Genomic DNA, 15,509 nt, shown 5'->3' on the forward strand with positions numbered 1-15,509 from the left:
ATTTCTATTCAACTTCTTTTTTTATTCAAGCTTCTTTTTTATTCAACTTCCTTTTTTATTTAATTTCCAACTAGATCTTTAAGGTATAATGGTTTCTTGAATTAACTTTCATTTTTAATTTTCTGCAACTTTCATTTTTATTTTTATTTAACTTCCTTTTTTATTCAAGTTTCTTTTCGACTCAACTTCCTTTTTTATGTAATTTCCAAATAGATCGTTAAGGTATAGTGGTTTCTTGAATGGACTTCCATTTTTAATTTTCTGCAAATTCCGTTTTTATTTTTATTTAACTTCCTTTTTCATTCAAGTTTCTTTTCTACTCAACTTTTTTTTTTATTTAATTTTGAAATAGATCGTTAAGGTATAGTGGTTTCAAGATTGAACTTCCAATTTTAATTTTACGCGACTTTCATTTTTATTTTTATTCAATTTCCATTTTTATTCAATTTACTTTTCTATTAAACTTTCTTTTTTATTTAATTTCCAAATAGGTCGTTAAGGTATAGTGGTTTCTTGAATGAACTTCCATTTTTAATTTTATGCAACTTCCATTTTTATTCAAGTTATTTTTCGATTCGACTTCCATTTTTATTTAATTTCCAAACAAATCGTTAAGGTATAGTGGTTTCTTGAATGAACTTCCATTTTTATTTTTCTGCAACTTCCATTTTTATTTTTATTTAACTTCCTTTTTCATTCAATTTCTTTTCTACTCAACTTCCTTTTTTATTTAATTTCCAAATAGATCGTTAAGGTATAGTGGTTTCTAGATTGAACTTCCATTTTTAGTTTTATGCAACTTTCATTTTTATTTTTGTTCAACTTCCATTTTTATTCAATTTACTTTTCTATTAAACTTCCGTTTTTATTTAATTTCCAAATAGATCGTTAAGGTATAGTGGTTTCTTGAATGAACTTCCATTTTTAATTTTCTGCAACTTCCAATTTTATTTTTATTCGACTTCCATTTTTATTCAATTTACTTTTCTATTCAACTTCCTTTTTAATTTAATTTCCAAATAGATCGTAAGGTATACTGGTTTCTGGATTGAACTTCCATTTTTAAATTTATGCAACTTTCACTTTTCTTTTTATTCAACTTCCATTTTTATTCAATTTACTTTTCTATTAAACTTCCTTTTTTATTTAATTTCCATGTAGATCGTTATGGTATAGTGATTTATTTAATGAACTTCCATTTTTAATTTTATGGAACTTCCATTTTTATTTTTATTCAGCTTCCATTTTTTTTCAAGTTATTTTTCTATTCAACTTCCTTTTTTATTTAATTTCCAACTAGATCGTAAAGGTATAGTGGTTTCTATAATTAACTTCCATTTTTAACTTTCTGCGACATCCAATTTTATTTTTATTTAACTCCCTTTTTTATTCATGTTTCTTTTCTACTCAACTTCCTTTTTTATTTAATTTCCAAATAGGTCGTCAAGGTATAGTGGTTTCTGGATTGAACATCCATTTTTATTTTTATTCAACTTCTGTTTTTATTCAATGTACTTTTCTATTAAACTTCCTTTTTTATTTAATTTCCAAATAAATCGTTAAGGTATAGCTGTTTCTTGAATGAACTTCCAATTTTAGTTTTCTGCAACTTCTTTTTTTATTCAAGCTTCTTTTCTATTCAACTTCCTTTTTTATTTAATTTCCAAATAGATCGTTAAGGTATAGTGGTTTCTGGATTGAACTTCCATTTTTAATTTTATGCAACTTTCATTTTTATTTTTATTCAACTTCCATTTTTATTCAATTTACTTTTCTGTTAAACTTCGTTTTCTATTTAATTTCCAAATAGATCGTTAAGTTATGTTGGTTTTTGAATGAACTTCCATTTTTAATTTTCTGCAACTTCCATTTTTATTTTTATTTGACTTCCATTTTTATTTAATTTCCAAGTAGATCGTTAAGGTATAGTGGTTTCTTGAATGAACTTCCATTTTTGATTTTATCGAACTACAATTTTTATTTTTAGTTAACTTCCTTCTTTGTTCAGGTTTCTTTTCTACTCAACTTCCTTCTTTATTTAATTTCCAAATAGATCGTTAAGATATAGTGGTTTCTGGATTGAACTTCCATTTTTAATTTTCTGCAACTTCTACTTTTATTTCTATTCAACTTCCATTTTTATTCAATTTACTTTTCAATTGAACATCCTTTTTTATTTAATTTCCAAATAGATCGCTAAGGTACAGTGGTTTGTTGAATGAATTTCCACTTTCAATTTTATGGAACTTCCATTTTTATTTTTATTCGACTTCCATATTTATTCAATTTACTTTTCTATTTAAATTCCTTTTTTATTTAATTTCCAAATAGATCGTTAAGGTATGCTGGTTTCTGGATTGAAGTTCCATTTTTAATTTTTTGCAACATTCACTTTTCTTTTTATTCAACTTCCATTTTTATTCAATTTACTTTTTTTATTAAAATTCCTTTTTTATTTTATTTCCAAATAGATTGTTAAGGAATAGTGGTTTCTTTAATGAACTTCGATTTTCAATTTTATGAAACTTCCATTTTTATTTTTATTCAGCTTCCATTTTTATTGAAGTTATTTTTCTATTCAACTTCCTTTTTTATTTAATTTCCAAATAGATCGTTAAGGTATAGTGGTTTCTGGATTGAACTTCCATTTTTAATTTTATGCAACTTTCACTTTTCTTTTTATTCAACTTCCTTTTTTATTCAATTTACTTTTCTATTAAAATTTCTTTTTTATTGAATTTCCAAATAGATCGTTGAGGTATGGTGGTTTATTTAATGAACTTCCATTTTTAATTTTATGGAACTTCCATTTTTATTTTTATTCAGCTTCCATTTTTATTCAAGTTATTTTTCTATTCAACTTCCTTTTTTATTTAATTTCCAACTAGATCGTTAAGGTATAGTGGTTTCATCAATTAACTTCCATTTTTAATTTTCTGCTAGTTTAATTTTTATTTTTATTTAACTTCTTTTTTTATTCAAGTTTCTTTTCGACTCAACTTCCTTTTTTATGTAATTTCCAAATAGATCGTTAAGTTATAGTGGTTTCTTGAATGAACTTCCATTTTTAATTTTCTACAACTTCCGTTTTTATTTTTATTTAACTTCCTTTTTCATTCAAAATTCTTTTCTACTCAACTTCCTTTTTTATTTAATTTTCAAATAGATCGTTAAGGTATAGTGGTTTCTAGATTGAACTTCCATTTTTAATTATATGCGACTTTCATTTTTATTTTTATTCAATTTCCATTTTTATTCAATTTACTTTTCTATTAAACTTCCTTTTTTATTTGATTTCCAAATAGGTCGTTAAGGTATAGTGGTTTCTTGATTGAACTTCCATTTTTAATTTTATGCAACTTCCATTTTTATTTTTATTCGACTTCCATTTCTATTCAAATTATTTTTCGATTCGACTTCCATTTTTATTTAATTTCCAAATAGATCGTTAAGTTATAGTGGTTTCTTGAATGAACTTCCATTTTTATTTTTCGCCAACTTTCATTTTTATTTTTATGTAACTTCTTTTTTCATTCAAGTTTCTTTTCTACTCAACTTCCTTTTTTATTTAATTTCCAAATAGATCGTTAAGGTATAGTGGTTTCTGGATTGAACTTCCATTTTTTATTTTATGCAATTTCATTTTAATTTTTATTCAACTTCCATTTTTATTCAATTTACTTTTCTATTAAACTTCCTTTTTCATTTAATTTCCAAATAGATCGTTAAGGTATAGTGGTTTCTTGAATGAACTTCCATTTTTAATTTTCTGCAACTTTCAATTTTATTTTTATTCGACTTTCACTTTTATTCAATTCACTTTTCTATTCAACTTCCTATTTAATTTAACTTCCAAATAGATGGTTAAGGTATACTGGTTCTGGATTAAACTTCCATTTTTAATTTTATGCAACTTTCACTTTTCTTTTTATTCAACTTCCATTTTTATTCAATTTATTTTTCTATTAAACTTCCTTTTTTATTTAATTTCTAAATACATCGTTATGGTATGGTCGTTTATTTAATGAACTTCCATTTTTAATTTTATGGAACTTCCATTTTTATTTTTATTCAGCTTTCATTTTTCTTCAAGTTATTTTTCTATTCAACTTCCTTTTTTATTTAATTTCCAACTAGATCGTTAAGGTAGAGTGGTTTCATGAATTAACTTCCATTTTTAATTTTCTGCTACTTTAATTTTTATTTTTATTTAACTTCCTTTTTTATGTAATTTCCAAATAGATCATTAAGGTATAGTGGTTTCTTGAATGAACTTCCATTTTTAATTTTCTGCAACTTCCGTTTTTTTTTTTTATTTAACTTCCTTTTTCATTCAAGTTTCTTTTCTACTCAACCTCCTTTTTTATTTAATTTTCAAATAGATCGTTAAGGTATAGTGGTTCTAGATTGAACTTCCATTTTTAATTATATGCGACTTTCATTTTTATTTTTATTCAATTTCCATTTTTATTCAATTTACTTTTCTATTAAACTTCCTTTTTTATTTGATTTCCAAATAGGTCGTTAAGGTATAGTGGTTTCTTGAATGAACTTCCATTTTTAATTTTATGCAACCTCCATTTTTATTTTTATTCGACTTCCATTTTTACTCAAATTATTTTTCTATTCGACTTCCATTTTTATTTAATTTCCAAATGGATTGTTAAGGTATAGTGGTTTCTTGAATGAACTTCCATTTTTATTTTTCGGCAACTTTCATTTTTATTTTTATTTAACTTCCTTTTTCATTCAAGTTTCTTTTCTACTCAACTTCCTTTTTTATTTAATATCCTAACAGATCGTTAAGGTATAGTGGTTTCTGGATAGAACTTCCATTTTTTATTTTATGCAACTTTCATTTTTATTTTTATTCAACTTCCATATTTATTCAATTTACTTTTCTATTAAACTTCCTTTTTCATTTAACTTCCAAATAGATTATAGCTATCCCGGGTTTACCCTTGTTGTACAGTGATCCGGACATGTGTCCGTGGATGTTGGTATTTGTTTATTATTTAGTTTGCATCCTCTTTACTTTGTATATTGAGTTATAAGATGTGTTGGGCAGGTTTGTTACAGGTTGGTTGTGTTTGGGAGCCTAGTGTTGCTGCCCAGATTTTTGGACCTTCGCTCGAGCGAGGAGTTGGTCGCTCGAGCGAGAGTGAGGTTCGTGTCTGGTGGGTCGAGCCAGGGTGGCTTCGCTCGAGCGAGTGTTGCGTCTGGTTCTGGACCTGAGAGTTGCCTTTCTTGGCTCGAGCGAGCTTCCTTCGCTCGAGCGGTCTGGGTTTTTCTTCGCTCGATCGAGAACTTCTTGGCTCGAGCGAGAGTTTTCTGTGTCTGGTCGCTCGAGCGACCAAGTCTTCGCTCGAGCGAGCGTGTTTTATATCAGCGGACAGTAGCGATTTTGAACTTCAGTTTTTCATTTCTTTTTTTGATCAAACCCTAAATCCGAGACCCTCTCTCTCTAAACTTACACCCTCTCTAAGATTTGATCTCCCTAGAGTGTGAATCTAGCCTAGAGCCTTTGTTAAAAAGATAGAGGGCGTTGAGAGCTTTGATTTAATCTGAAAAAGTTTGGATTTGGAGCAAGTTGATCTTCGAGTCTTCATCTCCTTTTTGGCTTAAACTTCGAGGTAGGGATACCCTACTCCTCTCTATGGATTTTGTCTTTAAATTTTGGTATTTTGAGATGTTGGGCTTGGCTAGGTAATTTTGTGAAAGTTTGGGGCTTTTGTGTAATTTTACAAAAGTTGGGGTTTTATTCATAATAAACCTAGATGCATGTTTGGCATAGAGAAATGGAATAAATGTTGAATCATTGATGAAAATGGGACCTAAGGGTTGAAATGGTAATTATGGATAACGACCTAATTACATTGTTTAATTAATTGGGATAATTAATTGTGAGAAATGAGGAAATGAAATGTTGATTGAATATCCATTGTGCATTTATTTTCTATTTAGAAATAACAGCTTTGGGCTATCGGTGGAGAATAGTCGTGATTGTTGTAGACAATGCATGATGATTAGGCAAACTGAAACTAATCAATGAAATGTGTCATGGAACTTGACGGTTGATAGAATACATTAACTGTATGTATTGGGTGATTGTATATAGAACCAATGTGTTTATATACGTTATGTGTAGAGGAGGAGATAGGGGATGTACTCCGCGGTTTAGGGGAAGATAGGGGATGTACCTCTAAACCGGATAGTGTTGGGAGAAGATAGGGGATGAACTCCGTAGATACAGCTCATATGCTTGTCTAGAGAAGTGAAGATAGAGCTTATATGCTTATCTTGGTAAAGTGTGGATACAGCTTATATGCTTATCTGTGAATGTGGGATATAGTTTTTATACATATCTGTGGAAATGATGATAGAGCTAGCATGCTTATCTGTTGAAAAAGGGAAAATGAAAGGTAAGTTAGACTCATAAGTTGTATGACATAAATGTGTAATTTATGTGAATGTATCTGTGTTAGCCATCTATCAATTGCTAATCTTTTAGTCATTGTTCATGGTTGGTTTAGTGTATTTCTACTGGGCTGTGGCTCACCCTATATGGGAACATCATTTTCAGGTACAGGAAGCATGCCACCTCCAAGGACATAGCTTGGGAGGCTAGAGGCGGACATAATGTAGTCGTTTTACTTTTTGATATATTACATGTAAATACAAGCCAAGGGCTTAATGTGTATGAGTCAGTACTCTTTTGTTGTAACCAAGTGTTAACTTGGAAAGCTGTAAGCCCGTAGGGCATTTTGTTTTGATGTTAACATGTAATACTTATGTAATGGAACTCTAATGAATAAAAGTATGTGGTTAGTTTACATGTAAATGCATGTCTTATCTGATGGGTTTAATGTTGTTATTTTGAGGGCGTTACATAGATCGTTAAGGTATAGTGTTTTCTTGAATGAACTTCCATTTTTAATTTTCTGCAACTTCCAATTTTATTTTTATTCGACTTCCACTTTTATTCAATTTACTTTTCTATTAAACTTCCTATTTAATTTAATTTCCTAATAGATCGTTAAGGTATACTGGTTTCTGGATTGAACTTCCATTTTTATTTTATGCAACTTTAACTTTTCTTTTTATTCAACTTCCATTTTTATTCAATTTATTTTTCTATTAAACTTCCTTTTTTATTTAATTTCCAAATAGATCGTTAAGGTATAGTGGTTTATTTAATGAACTTCCATTTTTAATTTTATGGAACTTCCATTTTTATTTTTATTCAGCTTCCATTTTTATTCAAGTTATTTTTCTATTCAACTTTCTTTTTTATTTAATTTCCAACGAGATCGTTAAGGTATAGTGGTTTCTTGAATTAACTTCCATTTTTAACTTTCTGCAACTTCCATTTTTATTTTTATTTAACTCCCTTTTTTATTCATGTTTCTTATCTACTCAACTTCTTTTTTTATTTAATTTCCAAATAGATCGTCAAGGTATAGTGGTTTCTGGATTGAACTTCCATTTTTATTTTTATTCAACTTCCGTTTTTATTCGATTTAATTTTCTATTAAACTTCCTTTTTTATTTAATTTCCATATAAATCGTTAAGGTATAGTGGTTTCTTGAATGAACTTCCAATTTTAATTTTCTGCAACTTCTTTTTTTATTCAAGCTTCTTTTCTATTCAACGTCCTTTTTTATTTAATTTCCAAATAGATCGTTAAGGTATAGTGGTTTCTCGATTGAACTTCCATTTTTAATTTTATGCAACTTTCATTTTTATTTTTATTCAACTTCCATTTTTATTCAATTTACTTTTCTATTAAACTTCGTTTTCTATTTAATTTCCAAATAGATCGTTAAGTTATGTTGGTTTTTGAATGAACTTCCATTTTTAATTTTCTGCAACTTCTATTTTTATTTTTATTTGACTTCCATTTTTATTCAATTTACTTTTCTATTCAACTTCCTTTTTTATTTAATTTCCCAATAGATCGTTAAGGTATAGTGGTTTCTTGAATGAACTTCCATTTTTAATTTTCTCGAACTACAATTTTTATTTTTAGTTAACTTCCTTCTTTGTTCAGGTTTCTTTTCTACTCAACTTCCTTCTTTATTTAATTTCCAAATAGATCGTTAAGGTATAGTGGCTTCTGGATTGAACTTCCATTTTTAATTTTCTGCAACTTCAACATTTATTTCTATTCAACTTCCATTTTTATTCAATTTACTTTTCAATTAAACATTCTTTTTTATTTAATTTCCAAATAGATCGCTAAGGTATAGTGGTTTGTTGAATGAATTTCCATTTTTAATTTTTTGCAACTTCTATTTTTATTTTTACTCGACTTCCATAATTATTCAATTTACTTCTCTATTGAAATTGCTTTTTATTTAATTTCCAAATAGATCGTTAAGGTATACTGGTTTCTGGATTGAGCTTCCATTTTTAATTTTTTGCAACTTTCACTTTTCTTTTTATTCAACTTCCATCTTTATTCAATTTAATTTTTTATTAAAATTCCTTTTTTATTTTATTTCCAAATAGATCGTTAAGGTATAGTGGTTTCTTTAATGAACTTCCATTTTCAATTTTATGAAACTTCCATTTTTATTTTTATTCAGCTTCTATTTTTATTCAAGTTATTTCTCTATTCAACTTCTTTTTTTATTTAATTTCCAAATAGATCGTTAAGGTATACTGGTTTCGGGATTGATCTTCCATTTTCAATTTTTTGCAACTTTCACTTTTCTTTTTATTCAACTTCCATTTTTATTCAATTTACTTTTCTATTGAAATTCCTTTTTTATTTAATTTCCAAATAGATCATTGAGGTATGGTGGTTTATTTAATGAACTTCCATTTTTAATTTTATGAAACTTCCTTTTTTATTTTTATTCAGCATCCATTTTTATTCAAGTTATTTTTCTATTGAACTTCCTTTTTTATTTTATTTCCAACTAGATCGTTAAGGCATAGTGGTTTCTTGAATTAACTTCCATTTTTATTTTTATTTTACTTCCTTTTTTATTCAAGTTCCTTTTTGACTCAACTTCCTTTTTTATTTAATTTCCAAATAGATCGTCAAGGTATAGTGGTTTCTGGATTGAACTTCCATTTTTATTTTTATCCGACTTCCATTTTTATTCAACTTACTTTTCTATTAAACTTCATTTTTTTATTTAATTTCCAAATATATCGTTAAGGTATAGTGGTTTCTTGAATGAACTTCCAATTTTAATTTTCTGTAACTTCTTTTTTTATTCAAGCTTCTTTTCTATTCAACTTCATTTTTAATTTAATTTCCAAATAGATCGTTATGGTATAGTGGTTTCTGGATTGAACTTCCATTTTCAATTTTAAGCAACTTTCATTTTTATTTTTATTCAACTTCCATTTTTATTCAATTTACTTTTCTATTAAACTACCTTTTCTATTTAATTTCCAAATAGATCTTTAAGGTATATTGGTTTTTGAATGAACTTCCATTTTTAATTTTCTGCAACTTCCATTTTTGTTTTTATTCGACTTCCATTTTTATTCAATTTACTTTTCTATTCAACTTACTTTTTTATTTATTTTCCAAATAGATCGTTAAGGTATAGTGGTTTCTTGAATGAACTTCCATTTTTAATTTTCTCCAACTTCAATTTTTATTTTTAGTTAACTTCCTTTTTTGTTGAGGTTTCTTTTCTACTCAACTTCCTTTTTTATTTAATTTGCAAATAGATCGTTAAGTTATAGGGGTTTCTGGATTGAACTTCCATTTTAAATTTTCTGCAACATCTATTTTTATTTCTATTCAACTTCGATTTTTATTCAATTTACTTTTCTATTAAACATCCTTTTTTATTTAATTTCCAAATAGATCGCTAAGGTATAGTGGTTTCTTGAATGAACTTCCATTTTTAATTTTCTGCAACTTCCTTTTTTATTTTTATTCGACTTCCATTTTTATTCAATTTCCTTTTCTACTAAAATTCCTTTTTTATTTAATTTCAGAATAGATCATTAAGGTATACTAGTTTCTGGATTGAACTTCCATTTTTAATTTTATGCAACTTTCACTTTTCTTTTTATTCAACTTCCATTTTTATTCAATTTACTTTTCTATCAAAATTCCTTTTTTATTTAATTTCCAAGTAGATCACTAAGGTATAGTGGTTTCTTTAATGAACTTTCATTTTTATTTTTCTTCAGCTTCCATTTTTATTCAAATTATTTTTTTATTCAACTTCCTTTTTTATTTAATTTCCAAATAGATCGTCAAGGTATAGTGGTTTCCTGAATGAACTTCCATTTTTAATTTTATGCAACTTTCATTTTTATTTTTATTCAACTTCCATTTTTATTCAATTTACTTTTCTATTAAACTTCATTTTTTATTTAATTTCCAAATAGAACGTTAAGGTATAGTGGTTTCTTTAATGAACTTCCATTTTTAATTTTATGGAACTTCCATTTTAATTTTTATTCAGCTTCCATTTTTATTCAATTATTTTTCTATTCAACTTCCTTTTTTATTTAATTTCCAAATAGATGGTTAAGCTACTGTGGTTTTTTTATTCAACTTCCATTTTTGTTTCTATTCAATTTACTTTTCTATTAAACTTCCTTTTTTATTTAATTTCCAAACAGATCGTTAACGTATAGTGGTTTTTTAAATTAACTTCCATTTTTAATTTTCTGCAACTTCCATTTTTATTTTTATTCGACTTTCATTTTTATTCAAATTACTTTTCTATTCAACTTCCTTTTTAATTTAATTTCCAAATAGATCGTTAAGGTAGACTGGTTTCTGGATTGAACTTCCATTTTTAATTTTATGCAACTTTCACTTTTCTTTTTATTCAACTTCCATTTTTATTCAATTTACTTTGCTATTAAACTTCCTTTTTTATTTAATTTCGAAATAGATCGTTAAGGTATAGTGGTTTCTTGAATGAACCTCCATTTTTAATTTTCTGCAACTTCCATTTTTAATTTTATGGAACTTCCATTTTTATTTTTATTCAGCTTCCATTTTTGTTCAAGTTATTTTTCCTATTCAACTTCCTTTTTTATTTCATTTCCAACTAGATCGTTAAGGTATAGTGGTTTCATGAATTAACTTCCATTTTTAATTTTCTGCTACTTTAATTTTTATTTTTATTTAACTTCCTTTTTTATTCAAGTTTCTTTTCGACTCAACTTCCTTTTTTATGTAATTTCCAAATAGATCATTAAGGTATAGTGGTTTCGTCAATGAACTTCCATTTTTAATTTTCTGCAACTTCCGTTTTTATTTTTATTTAACTTCCTTTTTCATTCAGGTTTCTTTTCTACTCGACTTCCTTTTTTATTTAATTTTCAAATAGATCGTTAAGGTATAGTGGTTTCTAGATTGAACTTCCATTTTTAATTATATGCGACTTTCATTTTTATTTTTATTCAATATCCATTTATATTCAATTTACTTTTCTATTAAAGTTCCTTTTTTATTTGATTTCCAAATCTGTCGTTAAGGTATAGTGGTTTCTTGAATGAACTTCCATTTTTAATTTTATGCAACTTCCATTTTTATTTTTATTCGACTTCCATTTTTATTCAAATTATTTTTCTATTCGACTTCCATTTTTATTTAATATCCAAATAGATCGTTAAGGTATTGTGGTTTCATGAATGAACTTCCATTTTTATTTTTCGGCAACTTTCATTTTTGTTTTTATTTATCTTCCTTTTTCATTCAAGTTTCTTTTCTACTCAACTTCCTTTTTTATTTAATTTCCAAATAGATCGTTAAGGTATAGTGGTTTCTGGATTGAACTTCCATTTTTTATTTTATGCAACTTTCATTTTTATTTTTATTCAACTTCCATTTTTATTCAATTTACTTTTCTATTAAACTTCCTTTTCATTTAATTTCCAAATAGATCGTTAAGGTATAGTGGTTTCTTGAATGAACTTCCATTTTTAATTTTCTGCAACTTCCAATTTTATTTTTATTCGACTTCCACTTTTATTCAATTTACTTTTCTATTCAACTTCCTATTTAATTTAATTTCCAAATAGATTGTTAAGGTATACTGGTTTCTGGATTGAACTTCCATTTTTAATTTTATGCAACTTTCACTTTTCTTTTTATTCAATTTATTTTTCTATTAAACTTCCGTTTTTATTTAATTTCCAAATAGATCGTTAAGGTATAGTGGTTTATTTAATGAACTTCCATTTTTAATTTTATGGAACTTCCATTTTTATTTTTATTCAGCTTCCATTTTTATTCAAGTTATTTTTCTATTCAACTTTCTTTTTTATTTAATTTCCTACTAGATCGTTAAGGTATAGTGGTTTCTTGAATTAACTTCCATTTTTAACTTTCTGCAACTTCCATTTTTATTTTTATTTAACTCCCTTTTCTATTCATGTTTCTTTTCTACTCAACTTCCTTTTTTATTTAATTTCCAAATAGATCGTCAAGGTATAGTGGTTTCTGGATTGAACTTCCATTTTTATTTTTATTCAACTTCCGTTTTTATTCAATTTAATTTTCCACTAAACTTCCTTTTTTATTTAATTTCCAAATAAATCGTTAAGGTATAGTGGTTTCTTGAATGAACTTCCAATTTTAATTTTCTGTAACTTCTTTTTTTATTCAAGCTCCTTTTCTATTCAACTTCCTTTTTTTATTTAATTTCCAAATAGATCGTTAAGGTATAATGGTTTCTCGATTGAACTTCCATTTTTAATTTTATTCAACTTTCATTTTTATTTTTATTCAACTTCCATTTTTATTCAATTTACTTTTCTATTAAACTTCGTTTTCTATTTAATTTCCAAATAGATCGTTAAGTTATGTTGGTTTTTGAATGAACTTCCATTTTTAATTTTCTGCAACTTCTACTTTTATTTTTATTTGACTTCCATTTTTATTCAATTTACTTTTCTTTTCAACTTACTTTTTTATTTAATTTCCCAATAGATCGTTAAGGTATAGTGGTTTCTTGAATGAACTTCCATTTTTAATTTTCTCCAACTACAATTTTTATTTTTAGTTAACTTCCTTCTTTGTTCAGGTTTCTTTTCTACTCAACTTCCTTCTTTATTTAATTTCCAAATAGATCATTAAGGTATAGTGGTTTCTGGATTGAACTTCCATTTTTAACTTTCTGCAACTTCAACTTTTATTTCTATTCAACTTCCATTTTTATTCAATTTACTTTTCAATTAAAAATCCTTTTTTATTTAATTTCCAAATAGATCGCTAAGGTATAGTGGTTTGTTGAATGAATTTCCATTTTTAATTTTTTGCAACTTCCATTTTTATTTGTATTCGACTTTCATAATTATTCAATTTACTTTTTTATTGAAATTCCTTTTTTATTTAATTTCCAAATAGATCGTTAAGGTATACTGGTTTCTGGATTGAGCTTCCATTTTTAATTTGTTGCAACTTTCACTTTTCTTTTTATTCAACTTCCATTTTTATTCAATTTACTTTTTTATTAAAATTCCTTTTTTATTTTATTTCCAAATAGATCGTTAAGGTATAGTGGTTTCTTTAATGAACTTCCATTGTCAATTTTATGAAACTTCCATTTTTATTTTTATTCATCTTCCATTTTTAATTAAGTTATTTTTCTATTCAACTTCCTTTTTTATTTAATTTCCAAATAGATCGTTAAGGTATACTGGTTTTGGGATTGATCTTCCATTTTCAATTTTATGCAACTTTCACTTTTCTTTTTATTCAACTTCCATTTTTATTCAATTTACTTTTCCATTAAAATTCCTTTTTTATTTAATTTCCAAATAGATCGTTGAGGTATGGTGGTTTATTTAATGAACTTCCATTTTTAATTTTATGGAACTTCCATTTTTATTTTTATTCAGCTTCCATTTTTATTCAAGTTATTTTTCTATTCAACTTCCTTTTTATTTAATTTCCAACTAGATCGTTAAGGTATAGTGCTTTCTTGAATTAACTTCCATTTTTAATTTTCTGCAACTTTCATTTTTATTTTTATTTTACTTCCTTTTTTATTCAAGTTCCTTTTCGACTCAAATTCCTTTTTTATTTAATTTCCAAATAGATCGTCAAGGTGTAGTGGTTTCTGGATTGAACTTTCATTTTTATTTTTATCCGACTTCCATTTTTATTCAACTTACTTTTCTATTAAACTTTATTTTTTTATTTAATTTCCAAATATATCGTTAAGGTATAGTGGTTTCTTGAATGAACTTCCAATTTTAATTTTCTGCAACTTCTTTTTTTGTTCAAGCTTCTTTTCTATTCAACTCCCTTTTCTATTTAAGTTCCAAATAGATCTTTAAGGTATATTGGTTTTTGAATGAACTTCCATTTTTAATTTTCTGCAACTTCCATTTTTATTTTTATTCGACTTCCATTTTTATTAAATTTAATTTTCTATTCAACTTCCTTTTTTATTTAATTTCCAAATAGATCGTTAAGGTATAGTGGCTTCTTGAATGAACTTCCATTTTTAATTTTCTCCAACTTCAATTTTTATTTTTAGTTAACTTCCTTTTTTGTTCAGGTTTCTTTTCTACTCAACTTCCTTTTTTATTTAATTTGCAAATAGATCGTTAAGGTATAGTGGTTTTGGATTGAACTTCCATTTTAAATTTTCTGCAACTTCTATTTTTATTTCTATTCAACTTCCATTTTTATTCAATTTACTTTTCTATTAAACATCATTTTTTATTTAATTTCCAAATAGATCGCTAAGGTATAGTGGTTTCTAGAATGAACTTCCATTTTTAATTTTCTGCAACTTCCTTTTTTATTTTTATTCGACTTCCATTTTTATTCAATTTCCTTTTCTATTAAAATTGCTTTTTTATTTAATTTCCGAATAGATCGTTAAGGTATACTGGTTTCTGGATTGAACTTCCATTTTTAATATTATGCAACTTTCACTTTTCTTTTTATTCAACTTCCATTTTTATTCAATTTACTTTTCTATCAAAATTCATTTTTTATTTAATTTCCAAATAGATCATTAAGGTATAGTGGTTTCTTTAATGAACTTCCATTTTTATTTTTCTCCAGCTTCCATTTTTATTCATTTATTTTTCTATTCAACTTCCTTTTTTATTTAATTTCCAAATAGATGGTTAAGCTATTGTGGTTTTTTTATTCAACTTCCATTTTTATTTCTATTCAATTTACTTTTCTATTAAATTTCCTTTTTTATTTAATTCCCAAATAGATCGTTAACGTATAGTGGTTTCTTAAATGAACTTCCATTTTTAATTTTCTGCAACTTCCATTTTTATTTTTATTCGACTTTCGTTTTTATTCAAATTACTTTTCTATTCAACTTCCTTTTTTATTTAATTTCCAAATAGATCGTTAAGGTAGACTGGTTTCTGGATTGAACTTCCATTTTTAATTTTATACAACTTTCACTTTTCTTTTTATTCAACTTCCATTTTTATTCAATTTACTTTTCTTTTCAACTTACTTTTTTATTTAATTTCCCAATAGATCGTTAAGGTATAGTGGTTTCTTGAATGAACTTCCATTTTTAATTTTCTCCAA

This window comes from Camellia sinensis, chromosome 2, assembly GCF_055761805.1.
Source record: "Camellia sinensis isolate YWXY chromosome 2, ASM5576180v1, whole genome shotgun sequence".
Lineage (NCBI taxonomy): Eukaryota > Viridiplantae > Streptophyta > Magnoliopsida > Ericales > Theaceae > Camellia > Camellia sinensis.